Below are 23206 nucleotides of genomic sequence, written 5' to 3'. Positions count from 1 at the left end.
TGAAAATCTACCCCTACATCAGTCAGCCTTTTAACAAGATATTTGGGCAAAGAAGCTGAAAACAAAATAAGACCTTCTCCTGATTAACAGAAGTTTTATCCTTTGAGAAGTATTTTAGATGCCATTCTCAACACTTTTTGGTGAAATCCCAGACTTCAAAGGAATGCTATGACAATTCACTGCTAAATGACAATGGAATTCCTCTGTAATTGCACATTACATGCATCCACACTAATACAAGATAATTTCATTAGGGCTGTTACTATAATGAATACCAAATACAAAACGTGGGTCCAGAGATCATTTTCCTAATCAGAAGTATCAGACCCCAGGAACTTTCAGAGAATAGGGCTATTAAAATGTAAATAGTTTCTTTGAAATTTAAATTGCCATTTTCAAAACCAGATGTTCTTCTTGATCATTCCCTGCATAGATTTCCAAAAACTGTACTCACAATTGCTAACTGAAAATCAACTCAATATTAGCCTCAGAAACTCTTCCTAATTTACATGAACAGTTTCATTAGAAAACACTGCTACATTTTATCAACTTGCAAATGGTAACACTCCACATTGGTTACTTTTGATGAGATGATTTAAAACTAAGAAATAAGAAATTATATTATAATGCATGCACATTTCTCTCAACCAACCTAAAACTATGTGCTGTGTTGGGGCAGGAAAATGTCTGGTATAACCTAAAAGCACTGAAAAAGCTGGACAGAATACTATGTGTACCTGATAGTTTAACATATCACTTTAAAAACATGGAGTTGAAAGTTGCACAGTATCAATGTTATTCTTAATCTCTTCAGCTAGAAGTCACGAAGAAAACCTCATATTGTCACAAGACAGAACAGGTTCAAATTAAGGTTACTGTGGTCTGCAGTAAGTTCTAACAACAAAAATTGCACTATATATGAACGGGACACATGTAACACACCTAACACATTTCTATAAGCAGGTACACTCCAGCTGAAGAGGACAGTAGACGGGGAGACTGTGCCATATGCTCTTTGTATGAAGCTGATGCTAAAAATCCACTCTAAGGAGTTTTATTTTTATGAAGTGCCCCAAGACACTAAAATCAGGCACAATAATTCTGTAGGCCACACTAAGACATGATTCTGGCTCCCCATTGCTTTTAGTCCATTATGTGTGTTATTTAATATAATTTGCAGAGCAATAGTTCTTTTAAGTTTTATTTTGTTAAGCACTGCTTTTCCTCAGACATCAGTAATTACAGCCTTCTAAGGCACTTCATCAAGAGTGACTTTTTATTGCTTAGCTTCCCTATCGATGGAAGAACTGAGTTCCCAGTGACCTTTGGGCTGATCCTTAACATTCCTGCTTCTTACAGCATGGGCACTTCTGCAAATTAAAGTCTTTAACTGTGCCTATACACAATATTTGCTTTAAAGGACAAAGGTTTGATAAGGGTCCACAATCACCACCCTAAAAATAACTTGAGCCCCAGTCTCCATGGTAACAGATACCACCAGTGAGCCCTATCAAATCTTTTTTACTGACAAGATGAACAGGAAAATCATAAGGCTTCTATGAAATCTCTCATTACTGCCAAAGTCCTACATCTCCTTTAATCCTCAGTTAATGGTGTGCAGTAAAGGGTGCTATGCTTACACACAGTTGTGTTTAAATACCATCCTGTGCTTTCATATTACAATACTGGAAATGCTAAGAACAATTCCCTTAAATCTCCTATAGCATTAAAAATAGACTGAGGCACACACCTCACTCTACTCTGTATCAGCAATGTAGTATAAAAGTCTCTAAAAGTCTCTGTAACTTGTTAGACTTGATGGAAACTTGGTGCTCCATGTGTTCTCAACTTCATGAGAGTAATTCAGTAATAAATAAATAAATAAATCAGTAATAAGTCTTTTCACTTACATAAAAACCAGTCACTTTGTATCAGTAGACAGGATACAGAGCAAGCAAAGCAAAGCTCCTGGCTCCCACAACAGTCCCCTTTCCGGGAAGAAGAAATCAGTTAACAACATGTTTCCAAATTTACCTGTAGAGCCTTTCTACCACTGCAGCTTTCCTGTGAAGAGAACTGGCCCCAGGGCAGCGGTGCAGCCTCTCCTCGGCCAGAGGAGTTGCAGTACCAGGTGGACATTAAGCAGGCGGCTGAGCTGCCATTCAAACCTTTTACTCGGCCAGGCAATACTCTGTAGCAGAACACACTAACCGTTTCCTTTATTTGCTGGACAAAGTCTTGGTAGCCCTTAAAAATGCAGATATGCTTTTTGTGCTTTGGAAAACCCCAGACTGCAAATTAAAGTTTTAGTTAGAGGAACATAACTTTTCATTTATTTTAACTGTATATGCTACCAGTAGCTGCAGATTAAAATTTCAACAAGAACTATAGTGCTATGTCTAAAAATGTCATGATCCTGCTTAATTTCAAGCAAAAGGACAAATGTTAAACAGCCACTACATGCCGTGAAGTCTTGTTCAGCTCAGTGGCACCTCAGCAATTTCTCCGGAATCAGCAGATCCTGGGTATGGCTCTTTGCTTGCCACTGCAGTACGTCCTGCTGTTCTTTAAAACATGTGCCTCCGAAAAAACAGCAGGAATGGGCATCAGCTATGCAGCTACTTGTCTCCCAGGCAGGGATCCTTTTAACATTGGTCTTCTTTCCAGTCATCTCCCCACAGAATGGCCTATTGTTCTACTGCCGGAGGCAGGAGAAGACATAGGATGAATCTGGCTGTAGAGCATTTGCCCTTCGGAAGAAACACAACGATCCAAACTCTAAAAAGCCATTAATTCCCAATTTCAGATCTCCGGCTCAAGTTTAATAAAGGCTCTCAGACTGTGCTACATAATTCACATGACATTCACAGGCAGAAGCCTCTGCACAAAGTTTTTCTTGGCTTTAAAGACACAGGAACAAATCCTCAGGAAATAAACTCTAAATTGAGAGACACTGGGAGTGACTACTTGGGGGTCCTTTCTGGACTTCCTGAGGCATTAAGAACTCAAACATCTTTGAGCAGTTGTTTAAGAAAGAAAACAGACAAAAATATAATCAGAGAGAAAAGAAGAAAACCTTTTTTTTTTTTTTTTAAACTTGACTCACTTTCGCACGGAAGGAGCAGCAAAACCAAACAAGAACTCACAAGCAACATGAAATGACCTACAAGATTTAAGCAGCCTCTCCTGTAATTCATCTGTTGCATTCATTTATACTATAAATTCCAAAAGGTAGATCTCTTTTCTTACCATACATCTGCTTGGCACTCAGCATTGCAGGAGCTCCATCACACCAGTAGTCACCAAGCTTGGGAATCACACAACTGAATAATGGCAGAGTTTCCAGCCCCTTCTGTCTCTCTTGGATTAAATGAAAGAAATGCAAGAAAGAGACAATATCTTCACATTCCCAGTCCTGACACAAAATACAGTCCCTGGAATCACTTCTATGAAATTTATTGCATGTAACACTATTCACCCTTATGGCTGCACAATTCTAGCTAAAAAAAATCCAACAAACCTAAACACCAAAACAACCAACCAACCCCAGAACATTTACTGTTTTCCTTTGCTTTCACATCAACAACTAGGTTCTATTATTCTCTACTTTCTCTGAAAAAGCTTAAATCTCAGCCACCAAATGTATAGCGAAAGAGATGCACTGATCAATGTCTTTCAGACTGGCAGCCAGAAAAGAGAGACAATACATACTGTTTAAATAAACACTTATTTAAAAAAACCCTTCCGTTGGCAAATGGAAATGCTTGGGTAAGGGTTGTCATATGGGCTGTGAGTCCATTTCTATGATAAGCAAAGCTAATCTTTCTGATTTGAATTCAGTTAATGATAATCCACAAGGTTTTTAATCTAAGTGTCTCGTTCATCATTCCTACGTTACCTGAAGGTGCAGTCAAAAGCAGAGAAGAGATGCCATTAAAGCAGATGTGTTCTATATTGTCCTTTTAATGTACACTCAGCTCATTAACTTTGATTAGTGTCCCAGTGAGGGTCAGCTTCAAAACTATTAATATCGCAACTCTTTTCCTAACATGCACCGGATCCATCATTCACTTCATGCTGCTTTTCGTAAAAAGAAGATTTATGTCTTGGCCTGTATTGTTTGTTTTTAAACCCCTTCCTTTGCTGTACTCTGCTATTTAGCACATAGAAGGATCTGCCAAGGTTCGGCACAGCTAGGTGGGGACTGTCCTCCTGCAGCAACCACAAGAAAGAACCATTTAATTTCACCCATGTTTTAACAGGCATGATGAGAGAAAAATGAGAGAAACCACACAAAAAATGACCAGCTTGCTTACTTATTGGATGAACTACGCTGATCTGCTTGCAAAGGTCCAGTGACTTCAGAGTCTGGAAAACCCTCACATACATTTAACCTATCCAGACTGTCAGTTCTACCATCTTCTAATAACATGGTCCAAAACACTCCAATATGATCCTTCATCTTCATCCAGTTAAACATGATTCAATTTGTGCCTGCCTTCTAGGTGAGTATTTCGGTTGAGTTTCTTTATGATGGGCATTAAAGTCTTGAAGAATACAAACAGTTAGAACCCAAGTACAATACAATCTTACTCTTTTCTGCTCACTGACTCAGACAACTGAGTGTTTGCCTCTGCTGCTCCTTCTGCCATTGGACTTCTGGTTTTTATTTCTACGCGTTTAGTGCACACATTTTCTCACACTTTGTCTAAAGCCAATGCATTTTCAGGGAGACACCTCAGCAGCATATCTGAAGATTTGTACAAGCAACAAACATACTGCAGAAATGTGAACTTTCAGTAATTCAGAAGTGATATGGCTCCGGCCCCTCCAGACAACTAAGGGCCCGCTGCACTTTCAACTGTATCTACAAAAGCAGTTGCATGGAGCAGTTCAGAAGCCTGACATGAACCTCAAGACTGGTAAGGAGCTCCACTTGAAGGTACTGAAGAACCTTTTGTGAGACCCAGACAAATCCAGCTATGGCTTACTAAGCCACGGGACACGTAGGAGTCACCATTTGTGTATGTGTAGGAAGTCCCCTCGGCTTCATTAAAGTCACTCGTAAGATTAATTGTGTACTCCTACTTCCCTGCATTTATTTTTCTAAAGGCTGCAATTTGTACTGCTACAGCAGAATTGAATTAAAATACACTACAGCTTTTAATAACACTTTATTTCATATTCTGCCATGCTAGACAATCCTTTCTCGTGGTTCAAGCCAAGAATTAGGAGCAGTAAAACAAAATGTACCTAGGGTCCAATTTTCCACTCATCCTAAAATCTCAATTTTTTTCAAATAAAGTTTTAAAGGAACAGTTGGTCACTTAGAGATAGTAAGTCAATTGCAACTACAAAGAACTCAGATACCTCAAGCACTTGGCTTATACCCAAGTAATTACAGGTTGCAGAAAATTTGCAAGGGTGTAAGATGATCGTGTCTCAGTCTCACTCCAGATTTAAACACTTAAAGCTTTACTATATTATACAATTAAAAACACATACACATGGTCTTTCATCTGGCAGGTATCTATGTAAGCAAGGACAAAGCAAGGTCAAGAAGGACAAAGAGATTTTGGGAAGAGATAACAAGGAAGGCTGAATGTTGGTTGTAAAATAAACGGTGACATAAGCCTCCAAGGTTTCTGGGACTGAAAGGACATACACAAGCCATATTTCCTGCCACCTGCTCCTAACAGCACACAGAGAAAATGAGGTCAGGAGCCAGTATACCTTGACAACACCATCTTTTAATGCCTCACAGGAGCAGGTTGTTCTTTGACTTCCCTTTTACAGTAATTGTTGTGCCAGAGACTGGCTTCATAATTATCTTGTATTCACGGGGTTTTTTTTGTCCTCTTTGACTCCACACAGAAAACTGGCTGTTGATTAGAACTTTATTCAAGAATCCCTTGGTATCCAACTCATCTGAAGCATGAGAAGGTAATTTAATTTTCACTCTTCCAGTCCCACAAGCTACACTCTGGGGGACAAGAGGAAAGGAAGCAGTATGTGGGTTTCAGTTATCCTCCTTGTTAGCTTTAGTGATGCAAAAAAAGAGAGATGAACTATGAATGAATGCTGCCTTTTGCTGAGCTTATTCTCATCAGCTTACGCTTCCTTTACGCCCAGGACACTGTCGTTTTAGTCGATTATGAGTTTCTTACATCGAATGTGTTGCCTTGTAACACAAAAGTAGCAGCAGAACATGGCTAGTCACTAAAACATCCTAGTATTTCATTATCCAAAACTCAGTCAAAGGGGTCATAAACCCCTATTTTCACCAAAAGGAAAGCAGCTTATTTTGTGGTGAGATGGAGGGAAACACCACCAAAGACAGACCCTATGAAATGCTACGTCAAACTCATTTTGCAGTGAGAGGATCTGACACAAAATGTCTCAGATTCAGACAGAAAACAGAGAGCCCGTATCTCAATTCAGTAAAGAACTGGATGTAATGATGAAAGAGGGTAATGTGTCCCAGCAATGAGGCCACAAAACTTCTGCTTTCATTTCTATTTGATAGCAAGTAAAGAACATTTTATCTGTGAAAGTTTTTCAGCAAATCCACTCCATGTGGACATACAAAAGAGAACTGGCTTTGCTATCAACAGAATAAAAGAAGTACTTGCTAAAAAAGAAACTCACGTAGGGCTGTGAGTTGTGCAAACCTTTCCCTTTGTGTTGAACAATCCCAGTGTCCATGTTTCCTGCCAAATTCTACTATTTAAATTTTGCACTTTAAACTATTTTTTCCATTCTCAAAAAGACTGACAGAAGTTTCTTGCAAACTGAGTCAAGTCTGAGACTGAAGGTCATACTGTAGGGAAGAGATCACAATTCTCTTTTTTAATAATGTTATTATAATTCACAAAACTCTGTCAGAAAGGCGTGTGTAAGGTCACTGTTTGGTTTATGCAAATTGTGTTAATCTTTTTTTTCTGTAAAACTGCTGCAATAACTTCAGAATGGTACATTATCGTCTATGATTACAGAAACTGAGCTCTGTTTTGGTGCCTTCTGAGTTTCAAGTACCAACCAACAAGACCATGCAAATAAATATTAATCAGCAGAAAGCAACTGCTGTTGAAGTTGAAGTGCTCTTGACTTAAGATGTAGATAACAACTGAGGTAGCAAATCTGATGCTTACTGGAAATTAGAATTGAACATGTTTACAAAAGCGTCAGAGACAACTCCATAACGCCACTGTTTTGATCCAGAGTTGATATTTGTTTCATCTTTCAGGGTTCAACTCAGGAACATCAGACAGTGCACAAAGGAGAAGTATCAATACAGAGAATAACCTGAGGCCTTCTGAAAGCATCTGCAGGGTGACCCTATATAATCGCATTACGGTTTTTAAGCCAGACCTTCAACTGAGAAAAAGTTGCCCATGATTAATTAAATCAATAGCACTATTTTTGTTTCACCTTACCTCAACATTTCTCTCTCTGTTTTGCAAAATAAAACATGACAAATTCCTTGATATGCATAGTAATTGAATAATCAGCTAATAGCATGAAATAGATATCCAGTGATATATGCCTGTCTGTTCATTAACAGTGAGCATTTCCTGATACAAGTGACTGAGAGAAATCCCAATTTGATAAATAATCTAAAATCAACTTTCTTCTCCCTTTCAAGAGACTGAACATGAGAGATCTCTGGACCAAAAAAAAAAAAAAACCACACTAAAAAACCACCCCCCCCCCCAACAATCCACAACAAAAAAACCCTCCAACATTCCAACATTCAGCAGTGATTAAACTAAAAATAAAATGTCTGTTCAAAAAGACTAGCTTGAACATGTGATTAGGAGGACGTTAATTTCCTGAAATTTATAGGGTCTTGTAAAACCTATAGATGCACATCATGACTTAGATTAACTTTATTTCAAAGTGATATTGCCCAGAACGAAGGAGTTGTAGTTCTTTAATATCTTTTGGACTTGGTGCTTAGTGTTAAACAGGTTTTATGGACAGAAAAGATAATCCACTAATTTAACGTCTAGTCACTCACCTTGTCTTTGGTGACTGTTTAATATAAAGTGTATAAATAACATTATTAAAAAGGACAAGTGACAAAAAAGTGAACCCACATGTGTTTTAATTTTCCTTTCTAGCTGCAAATTACGGCAGCTACCAAATGGCTGGCTCTCTGTAAGCTAATATATTCTATAACACATACATGCTCCCCAGAAAATATACTGCCTTAACGTACACTTAGACTTTGATCAGCTCCTCACAAGGCTTCACATTGTAAAATATGCAAAGCACAACTTCCAATTGAGCCAGTCCCACCTTGTCCAACAACTCACCCCCCTTGCTGCAGTGACCACTATTTCAAAATTCTGTAAATTGCAATGCATTTCTTTTCAAATGTATGTTTAAGACATACTTTGTTCCATTTTTCTTCACTGCTGGACCTTGTTCTGCATCCAGTCTTGACGTACATACTGAGCACCTTAGACAGTGAACACTGGTAAAACCTTAATGACGTAACTAATAACACAGAAACTTGGCAGTTTTGGTTTTCCTTTTTTTTTTTACTATGTATCATTTCTACTTGTCCTTTTAACTGGCATTTATTCTTTAAAGACATGACATGCCATAAAAGCAGCTCAGTTTCAAAGTGTCTGTAATGACAGTTTGAACTCCCATACTTGACAATCCTTTAGACTAGGTACAAATTTCTGATAAAATCAGTCGGCACTCTTGCTGCTGATTTCAACAAGATCAAGATTTCACTCTACCCCTGTTGGCTAACATGATTTAAAATGTGGGAAGGATTATTACAGTGATGAGCTATCATGTGGCTTAGCAAGTTTCCTTGCTATAAGGTCACCACAAATATTCCTCCACTGGATCTAGATACATTAAGATCCTCTTTCCCCCTGGGACAGTTAAGGGGACATTTTTTTAATGCGTTGCTGGTCCTCTGAGCACGGAGCAGCCTCACAACAGCCAAGAGAGTTTGCAGCATAAAGCACTGATCACAACTGCACTTAAATTCAGGTCACATTCTTTAGTTTTGCTGTGCCCATGAGGACTGGATATTTTTGATAAAGAGGACAGTGTATGATTGATATAATCGGTTGGTTCTATCACCCTGTGATTTAGACAAAGTCCCTTGAAGTCTGTATCTTAATTCCCACACCAGAATGCCTTTTGTGCTTGGCACTATATATGCACAAATAATCCAAGCCTTGGGAAGTTTGCAAGCGGGAAAGATGAGCCAATGGGTAAGAAGGGAAAGAGCCACAGAGAGGTAACAGCATTTGTCAAGGTCACATAATCCCGCAGTGCAGATGCAGAAAGAAAACAGAAGTTATACCAGGCCCACATGCTACTGATCTTCAGGCTAGGACACAGCAGCTCCAGGGACCATGGAGGGCATGGTCTCAGTGCTGGGAGAGACCGCTCCTCCACTCCTAACTTCAGAAATTTAAGAAATATTAGCCTTGACACACAAACCCCTGTAAGGTAATTCTTCAAGGTTTAAAAAAAATCCTCCAAAAGGGAAATGTGTAAAGAACTGTCATAGCAGAAAACCTTCCCAGATTAATGAGAAACCTCTGTCTGTAATGCAGTAAGGGATTTCATCTGGATCACACTGATTGCCATTAAATGAAATCATTAGCCTGGTCCCTCTTCCAGACTGTATGGCAAGCCTGACAACCAATATATTTCCACTGAAGAACAAACTACAATATAAGAAGAGAATTTAACAGAGTAATTTCCACTGCAAAAACTATTTCCTAGCCTGTGAAATCACTAACTCTTTACTAGACAGAGATGATTGCCAAATGCAGTGTGTCCTTATTCATATTGAGTGTTTCAAGAAATTTCACCATCTACAGACGTGATATGAAGAGATTTACGTTATCTGAACATGACAGCAGCACAGAGTGAAAACAACAGAGGCTGCAGTCCTTTTAAGAACGCCTGGAAATCCTTTATCCCATTTTTCCCTAATTTTGGCTATTAACCTGATGTGCTAACATGCCTTGGTATACAGCCACAAAGGACTATGTCCCCTGTTAGTACAGAACAGCAGAGCTTTACTAAGGACACTGGAATGGCATCTATGGCTTGGCATGGTCCAATATATACAGAGAGGACACAGGCCAATGGAAAGGAGCTTAGCAGCACTGTCATCTGTTTGCCAGGAGCAAAGTGCCGCAGCACATGCCAGCCTCCAGCCCACGGCAGCTGCCAGGCACGGCCAGCCTGAAAATGCAGCTCAACAATCTGTTAAGACTTTTCCATCCCAGTTTATCGATTAGCTTTGCATACAATGTATATAGCCCCTTCGGTAAGCTTTCATTCAACAGTGCAGAAAATTTACAAAATTGTGCATAAGTATATTGGTTAAGACCCATATATTATTTTAGGTTTATTGGTAAGTTGCATTTACCTAGATATACTAAATATACAGTGGAATTTTGTGAAGATTTAACATTTAGACAGAATGTGCAATATCTGACATCACAGTAAACTGCACATTCAAGACGCAAGTTTTCTAATAATCTTGCTTGCTTTTCTGGTCCACACACTTCATAATACACCCATTCGGCTTTTGATGTGGCATTCATGTTAATTGAAGGTACAGAGAAACTATCAATAAAGACAAATGAGGACAGCCTTGTAACTAAAGAGGAGATGTGGGTCCAAATTGAGCCCAAGTCAAACAAAGATCACAGAGATTCAGTATTAAAAAATAAACAGGCTTCGAAATCAGATTCGACATGTCTCAGCTTTGCCACTGATCGGCTTTGGCACACAGCAGCTGACAGCAAGTCATGTCAATCCAGACTTTCAGAAGAACTTGACCCTCTAAAAGGAACTCAAGGAAGAGACTTCTGTGCTCCATTTGCAGTGCAATTCTCAAAATCGCATATAAAATCCAGAAAAAGTCTACTAGTAACATATTCTGTATCCCAGATGCCAAATTGTACTTCTGAATCTCTTTAGAGCCACCCAGATCTGATTGGATTTCAGAGGACAGATGTATCTCCATGCAAGTTCTCAGATACTCAGTGAACCTCTAACACAAACGAGAGCAGCAGACTTGGCATAAATGTTGCAGCAGCCAATGTTTTCTACTTTACTAAAATATAAGCAAAGAAGAAGAGTACGTGGCTATAGAACTAGGTGCCTCAACCCCTTTTATATCAACAAAATATGGGTTACAACATTCTGCTAAAATTCGGCAGTCATGGACACTTCCTATGTTTCCAAAGAGCCAGATCACTGTGAGTAAAAGGTTAATATGAATTGAGGACAACCATGCTAGAAACTGTTCCACCTGGAGGGAAACAGAGATTATCTGGACAAAATATATGTCTGACTCTCCCATCTTACTGGACACCAAAATTTGCTCACTTGAGCAACCAATAGTCACCTGAGACAGGGAATGGATTGAGGCCTGGAGCAGTTGAGCTGATTAACAGAGACAGCATTAGTCTAAGTATTCTGCTAGTTTTAATGGAAGGTGTAGATTCAAACAACCTGCACACTAAACCAGCCTGAAAAAAACACCAGCAGGTGACTCAGGGGAATGGGGATCATGAACGCAGTCTGAGTGCTCACCAGCACCACTCTGGTACCACCAGCAGCTTTTCAGCAGAGCCGTAGCATATTGCCAACGGCAGTCACTCCGTAACTCTCAGTGAGCTCTCAGCAAAACAAGCTCGATGTTTGCTGCACTCACCCACAGGGAAATACTGCAGCGCAGACACGCAAGGTGCTTGCGAGAATTCAGAATACGCCTTGCACAGCCAAGAGCGGTCTCAGTGTCTTATTTAACTTCGGGCCACCGCTCATGGGCTGATTAGGAGGTGCGAGTCCTCAGAGGGATGAGCGCTGCAGCTCCTGCCCTTCTCTCCAACTCCCCTCCACGCCAGTAGGACAGAGAGTCAGACGTGGGGCAGCGGGGATGTCACACGTGTACTGTGATTTCTAACCTAAAACAAACCAGAAAGAATGAATCTCCTTGAACAGGAGATGCTTAGTTTGTGCAGCTTTCCAAAGATACTCTGGACTTATGACTACTGTTGTTTTGTTTTTCCTCTTGAAAGGAAGATATCTAAGGCTCTCCAAGGCCTCTGAATATGATATAACCTGCCTCATCCATTCTTAGTTCTCTAAAGCATTTACATGCTCTAGACAAGTATTTCATTAGCCCCACTGCAGGCTGGATCAGTAAAGCCAGCTTACCTCGAGCAATTCAACTAACAAGTGGGCTGCCTTTACCAGCAGGCAACTTTATGATCATTTATGTAGTATTCCTTTTATTCCATAAAAAGTATACCTAGAGAAAACAGAGCATTGCAGTAATATTAAATCATTGGTCTCCACTATGGTAAAAGCTTTAATGGCAGGCAGTGCTGAAAGATTTGGAGAAATTAGAAGGGTTTTTGTTTGTGCAGCTTACTATTCCATATTTCAGTCTGACAGTTTGGAGAAATAAGAAAACAGAAAAGAAGGTAAATGTGAACAGAAAGCTCAGAGAAAAGTTAACTTCCATCTTTGTTTTGATGAGACTGACACCCACCAAAAGGAGAGTTAAACATTCTTTCAGAAGAAGAATTTGTATTTTGCTGCAGGGAAATAGTCAACATCAACAGGAAAGGGATAATTTGCAAGATTAGGGATTGTTTGGCTTTAGGGCTTTCTGTGCCTTGTTAACATCCTCCTGTATCAGTCTGCTATGGCCACAAAACTATTTCTGACATCTTGTGACACACTCTTTTATATATACATATACATATATATATATATATTCTGTCTATAGTTCACCAACAGTATAAGTAGCTTAAGCATAAGTAATGTCACAGACCTTCCATTTCCTATTAAATACACAAGCTATAAAATTATTAATATACTTTGTAGTTGGTGGCATTCAGTATAGTATATAATATGTAAACACAAAGAAACATTCCAAATAAAATCAGAAGCTACACTGTTAATGCAAAATAAATGTAAACATCTTTAAGGACCAATTTGCTATTAATAATGTTGAGTGGCATCAGAACAGTCAGAATATTCAAGTCACAAAAGCCGCAGTAAAAATCTTGAGCTCTTTTTCTGGTCCAGCTATTTGGACTGTGAAATTCCTGACTTGAAATGAACGATCGCGTGCTGTCATGCTTCTAAAAAATTAAAAATCGATGAAGTGTATCAAGTGCTTTTTACCAAAAGTAAAAATAACCCCCCCTTGTGATATTTGGTAACTCAGAAAAGGTCAAGTGTTTCATGCAAATCAAACAATTATAAAGAAACCTTCTGCCAGTCCTAAAGCTATTCAAATGTAAAGATAATGCAGCAGGACAGGTTTTTTCCTTCCTTATCAAAGTTCAATTTTGTTTAAAACCTTTTTGTTGTCCTGGTTACCACAGCTTTGGGCTTTGACCTGGCTTCCTGCAGTTGTCCCCATTAAAATATAAAAAAATATGCCTGCTTTGATTTATAGCTTGTTCTAAGCTGAGTGAACTAAACAATGTCATCTCTTGTATCAGCTGACAAATTCTAGAGGTCTCATTTTATGCTGTGTTCAAAGCCCAAGGTATAAGCATGTATATTTTTTTTTTCTATAGCTGAATTCTCAGCCAGAAAAATCCAAGTACCAATTTTGCAGTCAGTACAGTTCAGCTTATTCAATGTTTGCCATCTAAAGCCATCTCTCCCCATATACTACCCTATCACCGCACTTGACATATGACTTGAGCTCAGCAAGGACAGGGTTAACGGCAACTTTGAGGCATTAGCAGATTCAGTGACTCTTAAGGGAAGGACACACTGCTAAAGTATCCGTCCAACCAGGTGTACAGCAAGTATCTCTGTCCATACTGCCAAGCCAAGCACCACCAATGCCCCAACTAGAAAACCTAGAGTTGAACATGTTCTGCATCCCATATTCAATTCCACTCCTGTCCAACAGCATGGGAACTCCATAATAAATATTCCGTAACATACAATTTTAGCATTTCCTACGAAGAAAACAAGGCTGATTTGTCTGTCAAATATGACCAATGTGCTGTGTAAGCAAGCCACAGTGGGATGTACAGTGGACTTGAGACAAGCATCCCCCCAGCAGTGTCACTCAGAGACTGCTGGGACACCTGCCCTCTCCCTCCTGCTGTGCTTCTGAGCTCATCCAATACAAGCACCTAGTGAGGCCTATATCAAACCATCTGTATCGAGAGCAAGCCCGTGTTCAAACACCTGCAGGAGCTAACACCTGGCTGGTCACTCTGGTGCCCAGCAGCCACAGGTTCCCCTGGAGACTCATAAAGGAAGTTTTGGGTTTGAGCTGCAGCAGCAAAAAGGGATTTGATCAGTTTGAACTGAGTCCATTGTATTGGCATTTCCATGTGCCACATAGACTAGAGAAAAGCTGTAAAATATATGTCAGTGACATTTTCGGTGTTCTGAAGTTTGAGTCATCAGTTATTTCCCTACTCCCTTGTTTATTGCCTCAATAACCCATGAAGGAAAGGTGAAAGGCCAACAAATGAAAACACTGAATATTAAAAAGGTTAAAGTATAGGATTATAAGGGCACTAAAAGTTTATACTTTTAGCTACTGACTGCACTGGAGACATCTGTGACATTGTCTTGTTTTCAATGCAATGAAGAGAAAGTGGGACAAAGAAACCTGTTCCTGTGGTAAAAACTCTAATGGAAATCAAGTGAAGCAAATTTAACTGTCTCTGTTTGCAATCTACAGAGGTCTACACCTCTTGAAACACAGCAAATGCATGGTCAGGGTGAGAGGATTAAACAGCCTTTAGTGACAATTCAGACAACTGATCCTCATATTGAGTGCAGTTCTCATGTATGTAATTTTAATTTTGAATATGTTATTGGATATGTGAATGCCAGATTATCCACTGTGGTTAAACAGGCTTGAAAACCTGACTTTCTGATACAGTGGATAATGCATTCCCATTTGACTATCTGATCATTTCATTTTGTTTCCCAGTGGCACTGAAGGGCTGCTTAAGGCACGGAGCTCAAAAGACACTCTGAATCTCAATGACTGACACTTGATGAGGAACAAAGTCTGCAAGAAGTGCTCCCTACAAGGACACACAACGCTCAGGACTGTGGAATTATTATTACTATTAGTATTATTATTAATCACTCACCTAATAAAGTAAAGTGAATTATCTCAACTACTCTTTAACAAAAATCAACCTTAGAGATCTGCTGAGGACAGAAAAATCAGTTAATGTAAGAATCACTTTGAACTTTAAAGTCAACTGAAATAGACATCAGGTTTTGCAAGAATTCTGGTTATATCACACTCACTAGTACTTTTCTTGTCAAATAGAAGCAAAATAAATCTTAATAGCAGCATAAGGTTGTTACTTATGGTTTTACCATCTCAGTTTAATTATACAATTAGGATAAAACATGATGTACACCTACCAGTTGAGCTGGAAATTACACCTGTAATCTCAGTTTTGTTAACATACTTGAATGCCACTTAACATTCTGACTATACTAACCCTATAGAGTACCAACATTAAATGGATTATGGGTAATGAAAGCAATTAAAAAATTCATTTTCAGTGAGGAACCATACTGGAATGTGAGAGTTGGAACGAGCAACTGATGCTGATCAATGTGTTTTATTCCATCTTAATCCACTGAAAGAAAGGTTAGCAGATGGCAGACAAATGAGAAGATGTGAATAAAATTCTGGGTATTTTTTGAGAGCACTTTGCGTTTAGGATGATAGGTCCAATTAAATATATTAATTTTAAAAAACAAAGCATCTTAGCCATAAACTGTGTTTTAGCCCTAGTTTCTCTTTAACAATACAGGACATACTTCAAAGGGAATTCATGCACTGTAAGTCGATTCTAAAAGTAATACAGCTCTAAGAGTGAATAGCGGTTGAACGTTATTGCCCCTAAATGCTGCTGGAGGACTCGTATGACCACAGGTGTACAAAAAAACAGCCCAGAGGAACTGACATTTTTAGGCTCATATACAGCAGAGCTGGAACAGCAACTGCATCCACTTCACATGCCCACCTTTTGAAAATAGATTTTCAAAATTTGTAAAAAGATTTCAGAGAAGAAAACTTCATTTGAAGACTGGGTAAAGTCAGAGAGAAGTGTGGGTTTTTTTTAAAGACAGGGAGATAGATGAGCTTGGGGGAAAAAAACATCTGGTACTGAAAAGCTCATTAATTTGGTCAAAGGCAGTGTAACAAGAAACTGCAGGTAGAAGTTATGCCTGACAAATTCAAACTCTCCCTAAACACTGAGGGTAATTAACTAGTCACCAAAAAAAAAAGGGAAGACCTTCTTGATTCATCCCTCCCCACCATTAATCCACAATTGCATTAGGTAAACCTCCTGCTTTAAAATCTCCTCAGCAGGTTTCACCCTCAAGGCCAACACAAAAAGCCACATTTTTTTGTTATCTGTATTTAAATAAAACCAAAAGGCCACCAGCTCAGTGACTGTGACCTCCGTCATGGGCACCAGGGCTGCTCAGGGCAGGGTTCCAAGGGAGCCGCGGCCCTGGCCGCCTCACAGCGCTGCCCCGGAGGGAAAGGTTTCTCCTCAGGAAAACAGCCCCACACTGCCTGCAGACTCACCAAGTTAAACCAGCACACACCACAGGTTTCAAACACTATCATATAATTTTTCACGATGTTTTCGAACACGTCCAAGAGCTCAGCACAAGCCTCTTGCAGCCTCCGTCCCCGGGAGCTGCACACAGTATCGTGCCCCCTCAGCAAAATGGCGGCTACGGACAAAGCTACCACACTCCAAGCAACGTTAAGCTCAAGTTCATGTACAGGAGGGCGACTCTTTCAAGTGCTACTGAAAAGGCTGCTTTGCAAGGACAGTCTTCCAGAGCACTGGCCCATTCCTTCCGCACTCGGCAGCCAGAGGAAAGCTCTTGGAGCTCTGTTTCTCCTTCATCCTCTCACCTGCCTTGTCCATTCATGCTTGAGGCTTCTGAGGAAAGCACTATGCTCTAAGCTTTTATACTCCCTAACTGCAGCCTTAGGTAAACATGTTCTTTAAATATAACTTCTGAATATACTCTATTAATCTTTCACTTTAGAGCTTGACTTAACAGCAAAGCATAGCAAAATATACATGTGAAAATGTTAACTTTAATTCTAGTTCACGAGGCAAACTTTCAACTTACTATTTGTACAACCCAGTCAAGGACAGATGTATTTTAGCGATGTGTAAATTTATGAATGATACAAACTGAAAAGGTTCTTCACCAGCAGCTCCATTGAAAACTTCAGCTCTCAGTGAAATTAAAATGAAAAGTGAAAGGTATACGGTTACTACATTCGAAAACCTTTTTTGACAGCTCCTAGAAAGCTGATTTGGACATCCTAAGGGATTTTAAAAGAATATTATAAACTGAAATGGTGCCCATGGTCGTGCTATACTCTGGAACTATTGATTGTTCCCTTGTTCTTTTGTACTAAGACAGGAACACAAGCTCAAAACAGAAAACAAAACAAAACAATACTATATGTGTTGTATGTCTGACATACTGGAAGTTCTTATTTGTAACACACTGGACTGCAAACTGGAGTTGTAAGGCAAAAGTGCACATTGCAGTGAACTGTACCAGCTAAACTCATTTTCTAAATACAATATTCTGGAGCTGAAGGCTTTGTGTTGAATTTTGGGAAGCTGGGGATATATGGCTTGGGTATTAGTTTTCTCCTTTTGCATTGTAAATCCTTTTCTTAAATCTTACCTTTACTACTTTGTTTAAAAGTTGCTAAAAGCAATTGAATGCAATGATTTTTCATATCCATTGCTACCATTATCATCTATGATATAAAAGAGGATTTTAAGTTACCTTAATTAAAAGCACAAGTCAAGACTTTGAGTACATCTCTAACATGACTAAACTCAGAGTAAGGTGAATCAACACTAGTAAATTAAGAAAGAACCAAATACCATCCACTGGAATTAGACACTGGCATTTTTAACATTTCAGCACCCAGCTCTTGCAAATCAGAAAACTTGAAAACATGAACCAAATGCAATTAGTGTGATTTTTACATGGCTTACAGTACTGCAAAAAAAGCAAACAGTGCTGCACATGGGAGATCCAGCCCCTCCCCATTACAGCAGCCAGGCTACCAGCACCATGATGACGACCACCCTGTCCAAAGAAAGAGGTTGGTAAGAAACAGGTCTACTTTTGCTTTACATCAAATTGCACCTGCAGAGAAGTGTAGTTCAACTACATTTTATCAGTTGCAAAGATGCCATCAGGCTTATCCCATAGAGGCATCAGCAAGCCCGCAGCAGATGAGTGTGACAGGAAAACAGCAGCAATCAAAGATGGAGATTTTAATGCCTACGGTTTTATAAGTGAAGATTCACGATGTTAGAAGAGCATTTCCAAGAACATTCAAAGCCACTGTAGCTTTGGAAAAACTAAACCAAGTAATGACTTCAACAGAACTGGTGCTTTTACATGTCCACCTTTCAACTGGAAAAGGGTATTTTTCCTGGTGACAATGATCAATGGAATTCCAGGTTTGACATTTCTTTCCCAGCAAGTATTTGGGTCTTGCAAGAAACACAAGGGACTGGCAAAAGATATTTATTTTTTAAAAAAATCTTTACCAGGAAGAAATGAATGTCAAGCTGGCTTCTGAATACTTTGGACTGTATCTCTAAACCCTCAGCATATTAAATGTGGTGCCAGGTTCTCCAGGTTAACTGTGCAAATCCCATCATTACTAACACCAGGCTTGCTTGTGCAAGGCGTAAGAGTATGAAACAAAATCAGAAGCCTTCAAGTAGCCTCAAACATGAGATTAAGAATCTAAAGTATCTTATTCTACTGGGAAGAGGGAAGAAGAGAGATTACAGTATGAAAACAGTAAATTATATTGACACATTTAATTATTTGTGCACATACAATAAGAAAGGAAGGGAAATAACAGTGTGTATAGTCACAGTAGAAAGCCCCCCTATCCCCTAGAGCACCACAGCAAGGGTATCACAGATAATGAGACATCTGCTGATCAATGCGATACCCTCAGCCTGCTCATTTATGCATTAATGAAATGTGTGCAGCAGCTCACTCAGGTGATAAAGGTTCCCACAAGGGACTATGTCCAGAGGAAAACAAACGATCAAAATGAACAAAAGTGATTAGAGGAAGAAAAGGATGATGACATACAGCTAGGGGATAAGTCAGACCCAACAGTGAGACCATCCCATCTCTGTGTGCCCCCCTTCCTCTCCAGTAATTCACAGGAACAGCGAGGAAAAATCCCAACACACACACTTGAGTCTGTCTGCAGAAAAGCAGTCTGGATTTCACCCAGTCTAAGCCCCTTGATTTTAACAGTGTCCTGTCATGGATACTTCAGTTTAAGACAAAACACTCCTTGGAGTGGCTACTGAAACAATGTCAAAAGCCTGGCTCTAGCTTCAGAAACCACTGAGCACAATGTGCACTTGGGAAGAACTCAGGCTGGCTCCAGTGGGTAACACCATTATCCATGAGCCCTGCTGACAGCACCAGGCCCACCACCTGCAGCCAGAAAGGAGCAGTGCGGAGCTCACACTTGGTCCAGCAACAAGCACAGTGACCCCCAGACCTCGGAACCGCAGCCCCACACCGCTCCATGGGCAGTGCTGCCCAGCTGCAGTATGCTTGCTGTTCTCATCACCTCAAAAATAAACAACAAATAAACCAAACCCCAACAAACCATCTTATTGTCTCCTCCAGCTTCTGGAGAGAAAAGCAGCCTTCTGTGTATTCAGAGAAGCAGACGAGGTCTACATCGGCAGCACGTATCCTGAATTTGCTATGGCATAAATACCTTTGTGTAGCACATGAGGGAATCACATTGCTGCATATGTAGGGTGTTGGGTTTTTGAAAAACTATTTGGTACCGTGTGAGGAAGATACAACTTGCCATTAGAGATTTCATGGTTTCTCACAAATGAGGTCAAGGTCAGTAATTTCGATCTCGATCTACATTCCAGCTAGGTTTCTGCTTGTTTAGTTTCATCCTTTAGCTACTGCCTGTGACAATCAGGCAGCTGTGCTGTGAAATAACACCATTTTAACACAAAAATAACTGCTCCAGCACTGGACTAATGACAGACGAAAACAGTTTTAAAAAGTACATGGGAATGAAAAGCTCTTTAGAAGCAGATGACCATATAATAGAACTTGATTCTGAATATCAAGATGTCCTGAGGCTGTGTCCTAAACAGCAGCATAAGGTATCACTGATGTACTCACAGGCATACACAAAACATACGTAATGCAGCATCATTTTCAGCAGAGCAGAGAGATAACAAATCTGCATGTGTAGGCTGTCAAAAGCAGCACAATTCATTTCACAATAAAAAGGAGAGAAGAGCGATATTCCCCATCTCACCCTGATGAAGCATTTTACAGCACTACAGGTGTACAGCACTGCACATGGAATTGTGCAGCTTGTTTTCCCTTTTAGAGAACAGGGCTGAGAAATAAATAAAGTGTATCAGATGTGAGGAAACAGAACTCATTTCTGAGTTGTATCATGAATGCGTTTGCATGGCTTCCCAAATGAGAGAAATGAATCTGAGGAGGGTGAAAACCAGAATGGCTGAAGTTACAAGGAGACAGCATTGGGATCAGCAAAAGGAGAATTTGCCCGCAGCCTCCCATCACTAAGTCTTTCCCAACTGACTGAAAGCTAAAGCAGCAGCTCCATTAGTGTTTTATTGAGTACACAAATCAATGTGAAATTCCATATGGTTCGCTGAGACATGAGCAGAAACGTGTTTGGGAATATTTATGCACATATATAGAGTGTATGTAAGTATACAGAGAGATAAGGGCCCCTCCTCTTCATCCAGATATGCATGAAGTCGAACAGAATTGATGTGGTATTTTGCAGGGAACGTAGGAGGATTCACAGAGCCACGCCACTGAACTTGTCAGCTAAAATATTTCACTCTGTTATTGGAAATCATTATTCTCACTCTCTAGAAATCTCCTTGTATTTTGAGTCGTTTGTGAAGCAAATGGAACTGCACCAATAAAGCCATTCAGAATATAAAGTGTCATGGTAAAAACGTAACATATCTTGAGAATTAAACATCGGTACCGAGTTCCTCACTGGGTTAATCACTCTTGTGCAAGTAGCAATATTTCTTCTTTGCGAACTCTCTTAAAACACATTTCTGTTACCACCTTCCTTCAAAAATCAAACTTGGAGAACATATTCTGTTTCAGTTGAGGGGAACTCATGACTTCCAGTACTCAGAAGTAGCTTTTGGTGACCACAGAAAGGGAAATTCCCTTTGCTTCACTTTCCCTGTGTTGCTCCCAATAGGGCGTCCTTGTAACTTCAGCCATTCTGGTTTTCACTCTCTGCTCAAAGTGTACATTTTTGTGTCTATGTTTGTCCTCTTTCTAAATAAATACTGCCTTATGATCAGGGAGTACACAAAACCAGCCCAAACTCCGAAAATGGCTGTGTACCTTTACCTACCACAGGGAGACACAAGTTGAAAACACAGACTTTTTGCTTTTAAAAAGGTCCATAGTGCTTCAAACCTACTAGTTGATCCGGGGATGCCTACTCAGATATTCCCCCAAACATTATAAGCCAGCTTCCACAGGACTTCAGAAGCTGGATTCGGCTCCTAAAACATTTTGAGGTAGCATTTCCATAAGTGACACACCGATTTATAGGGCTGTGCTGCTTCTTGGAGGGGGTTGGATACATATAGTAGAACATATCTCCTTCACCACAGGCAGTGATCCAGCTCAGGCTGATCACTAAAATATTCACTATCTCCCTGTGACCATAACATGAAGAATCATGACACCAGGGCTTGGGATGCTCAGCAAACCTGCCAGGCAGCAATCTGAACTGGGGCAGCTGGTGCTGTGTCTTTCTGGAACTGAGGTCCCAGCTGAGAAGCAGCGCAGTGCAGCAGGAGCCGGGATCGCTCCCGCTCCCACCTGAAGCAGCTGGTGTTCTGACGCACGGTCTGGATCACAACAGAGCACAGTAATCACTGCCATTGCCACTTCAGACCACGCAGCCTTCATTCATTTAATCACTACTGCAAGCAGCATCAGTATGTCGAAAAATAAGTCACTTGAATGAGGAGAAAGTTTCCAAATTCTATGTTTCTATTTCTTTTTAATAAAGCTCAGGCTTGCTAACAATATGCTGCAGCACAATGGAAAAATTCTCATTTATAAGAGAATGTAAAATCTATCTGGTGTGTGGGAAGAAGATAAGGGCTGTTTATCAACAGGAATAAAATGATTGAAATTGGAAATAAGGTGCTAGATATCCTTCATTTGCAGACTGCACAGCTGCAATTAGCAACACAAAGAAGGTATTCACCATTTCAAAAATCCTAGTGCATTGATGCATCTTGCTAAAACTATCTGCAATGAAAGGTTCTGCCTCAGAATACAATTAATTTTAAACATAGAAAAATTTAAATTCATTGTATTCTAAATAATATGCATCTATTTAAATGATGTATATATTCTGGATACTTGCACACGAGTATATACGCCTATACTTCTTTGTGATAGACTTCAGTCATTTTTATTTTCTATTAAATATCTATATAATTGACACCCAAAATTTTTTATCTCATTTCGTTCAGCATGCATGGTCATTTATAGATTTAGACACAAACACCATCTGAAGTGAGAATACAAAATAAAGCTTTTTTCCTTAATGTGCAAACTTAAAAACTCTTTCTATAATTTATTTTATAATTCCCTTTCTGCCACATTGTACTTGCATTTAATATCACTTCAGTTGAAGTACAATGTAAATTTCTCACCAAAATCCTTCATCTTCAGGAGAAATGTCTGTGTTTCCAGTCTTTGTATCTCCTATTTAGCATTTTTCAAATTAAATCTCTCCTAGATGAATCCAGTATATTGCTCAGCAGTTATTGAAATTTATGAACATGTTTAAGCTTTTTCATACTGCTGTTAACCATTATGATTGCCTCCTTTAAATCTTTCATTTTATAGCTCTCACTTCAGCAGACTGTATTGGTGACATTCATGAATTTCTGAGATCACAGCCGTGCCCGTACTGAACATCACAGGGCAGGGTTTTGCTTCCAAAGCCGTTCCCTGGTTGTTGGCTTGAACCTCCTGCTCCATTGAATCCCCAAATGCTCTGTCATCAGGCTAGCAG

Source organism: Nesoenas mayeri (genome assembly GCF_963082525.1).
Source record: "Nesoenas mayeri genome assembly, chromosome: 9".
Lineage (NCBI taxonomy): Eukaryota > Metazoa > Chordata > Aves > Columbiformes > Columbidae > Nesoenas > Nesoenas mayeri.
The sequence above is the reverse complement of the archived record's forward strand: the minus strand, read 5'-3'. Positions refer to the sequence as shown.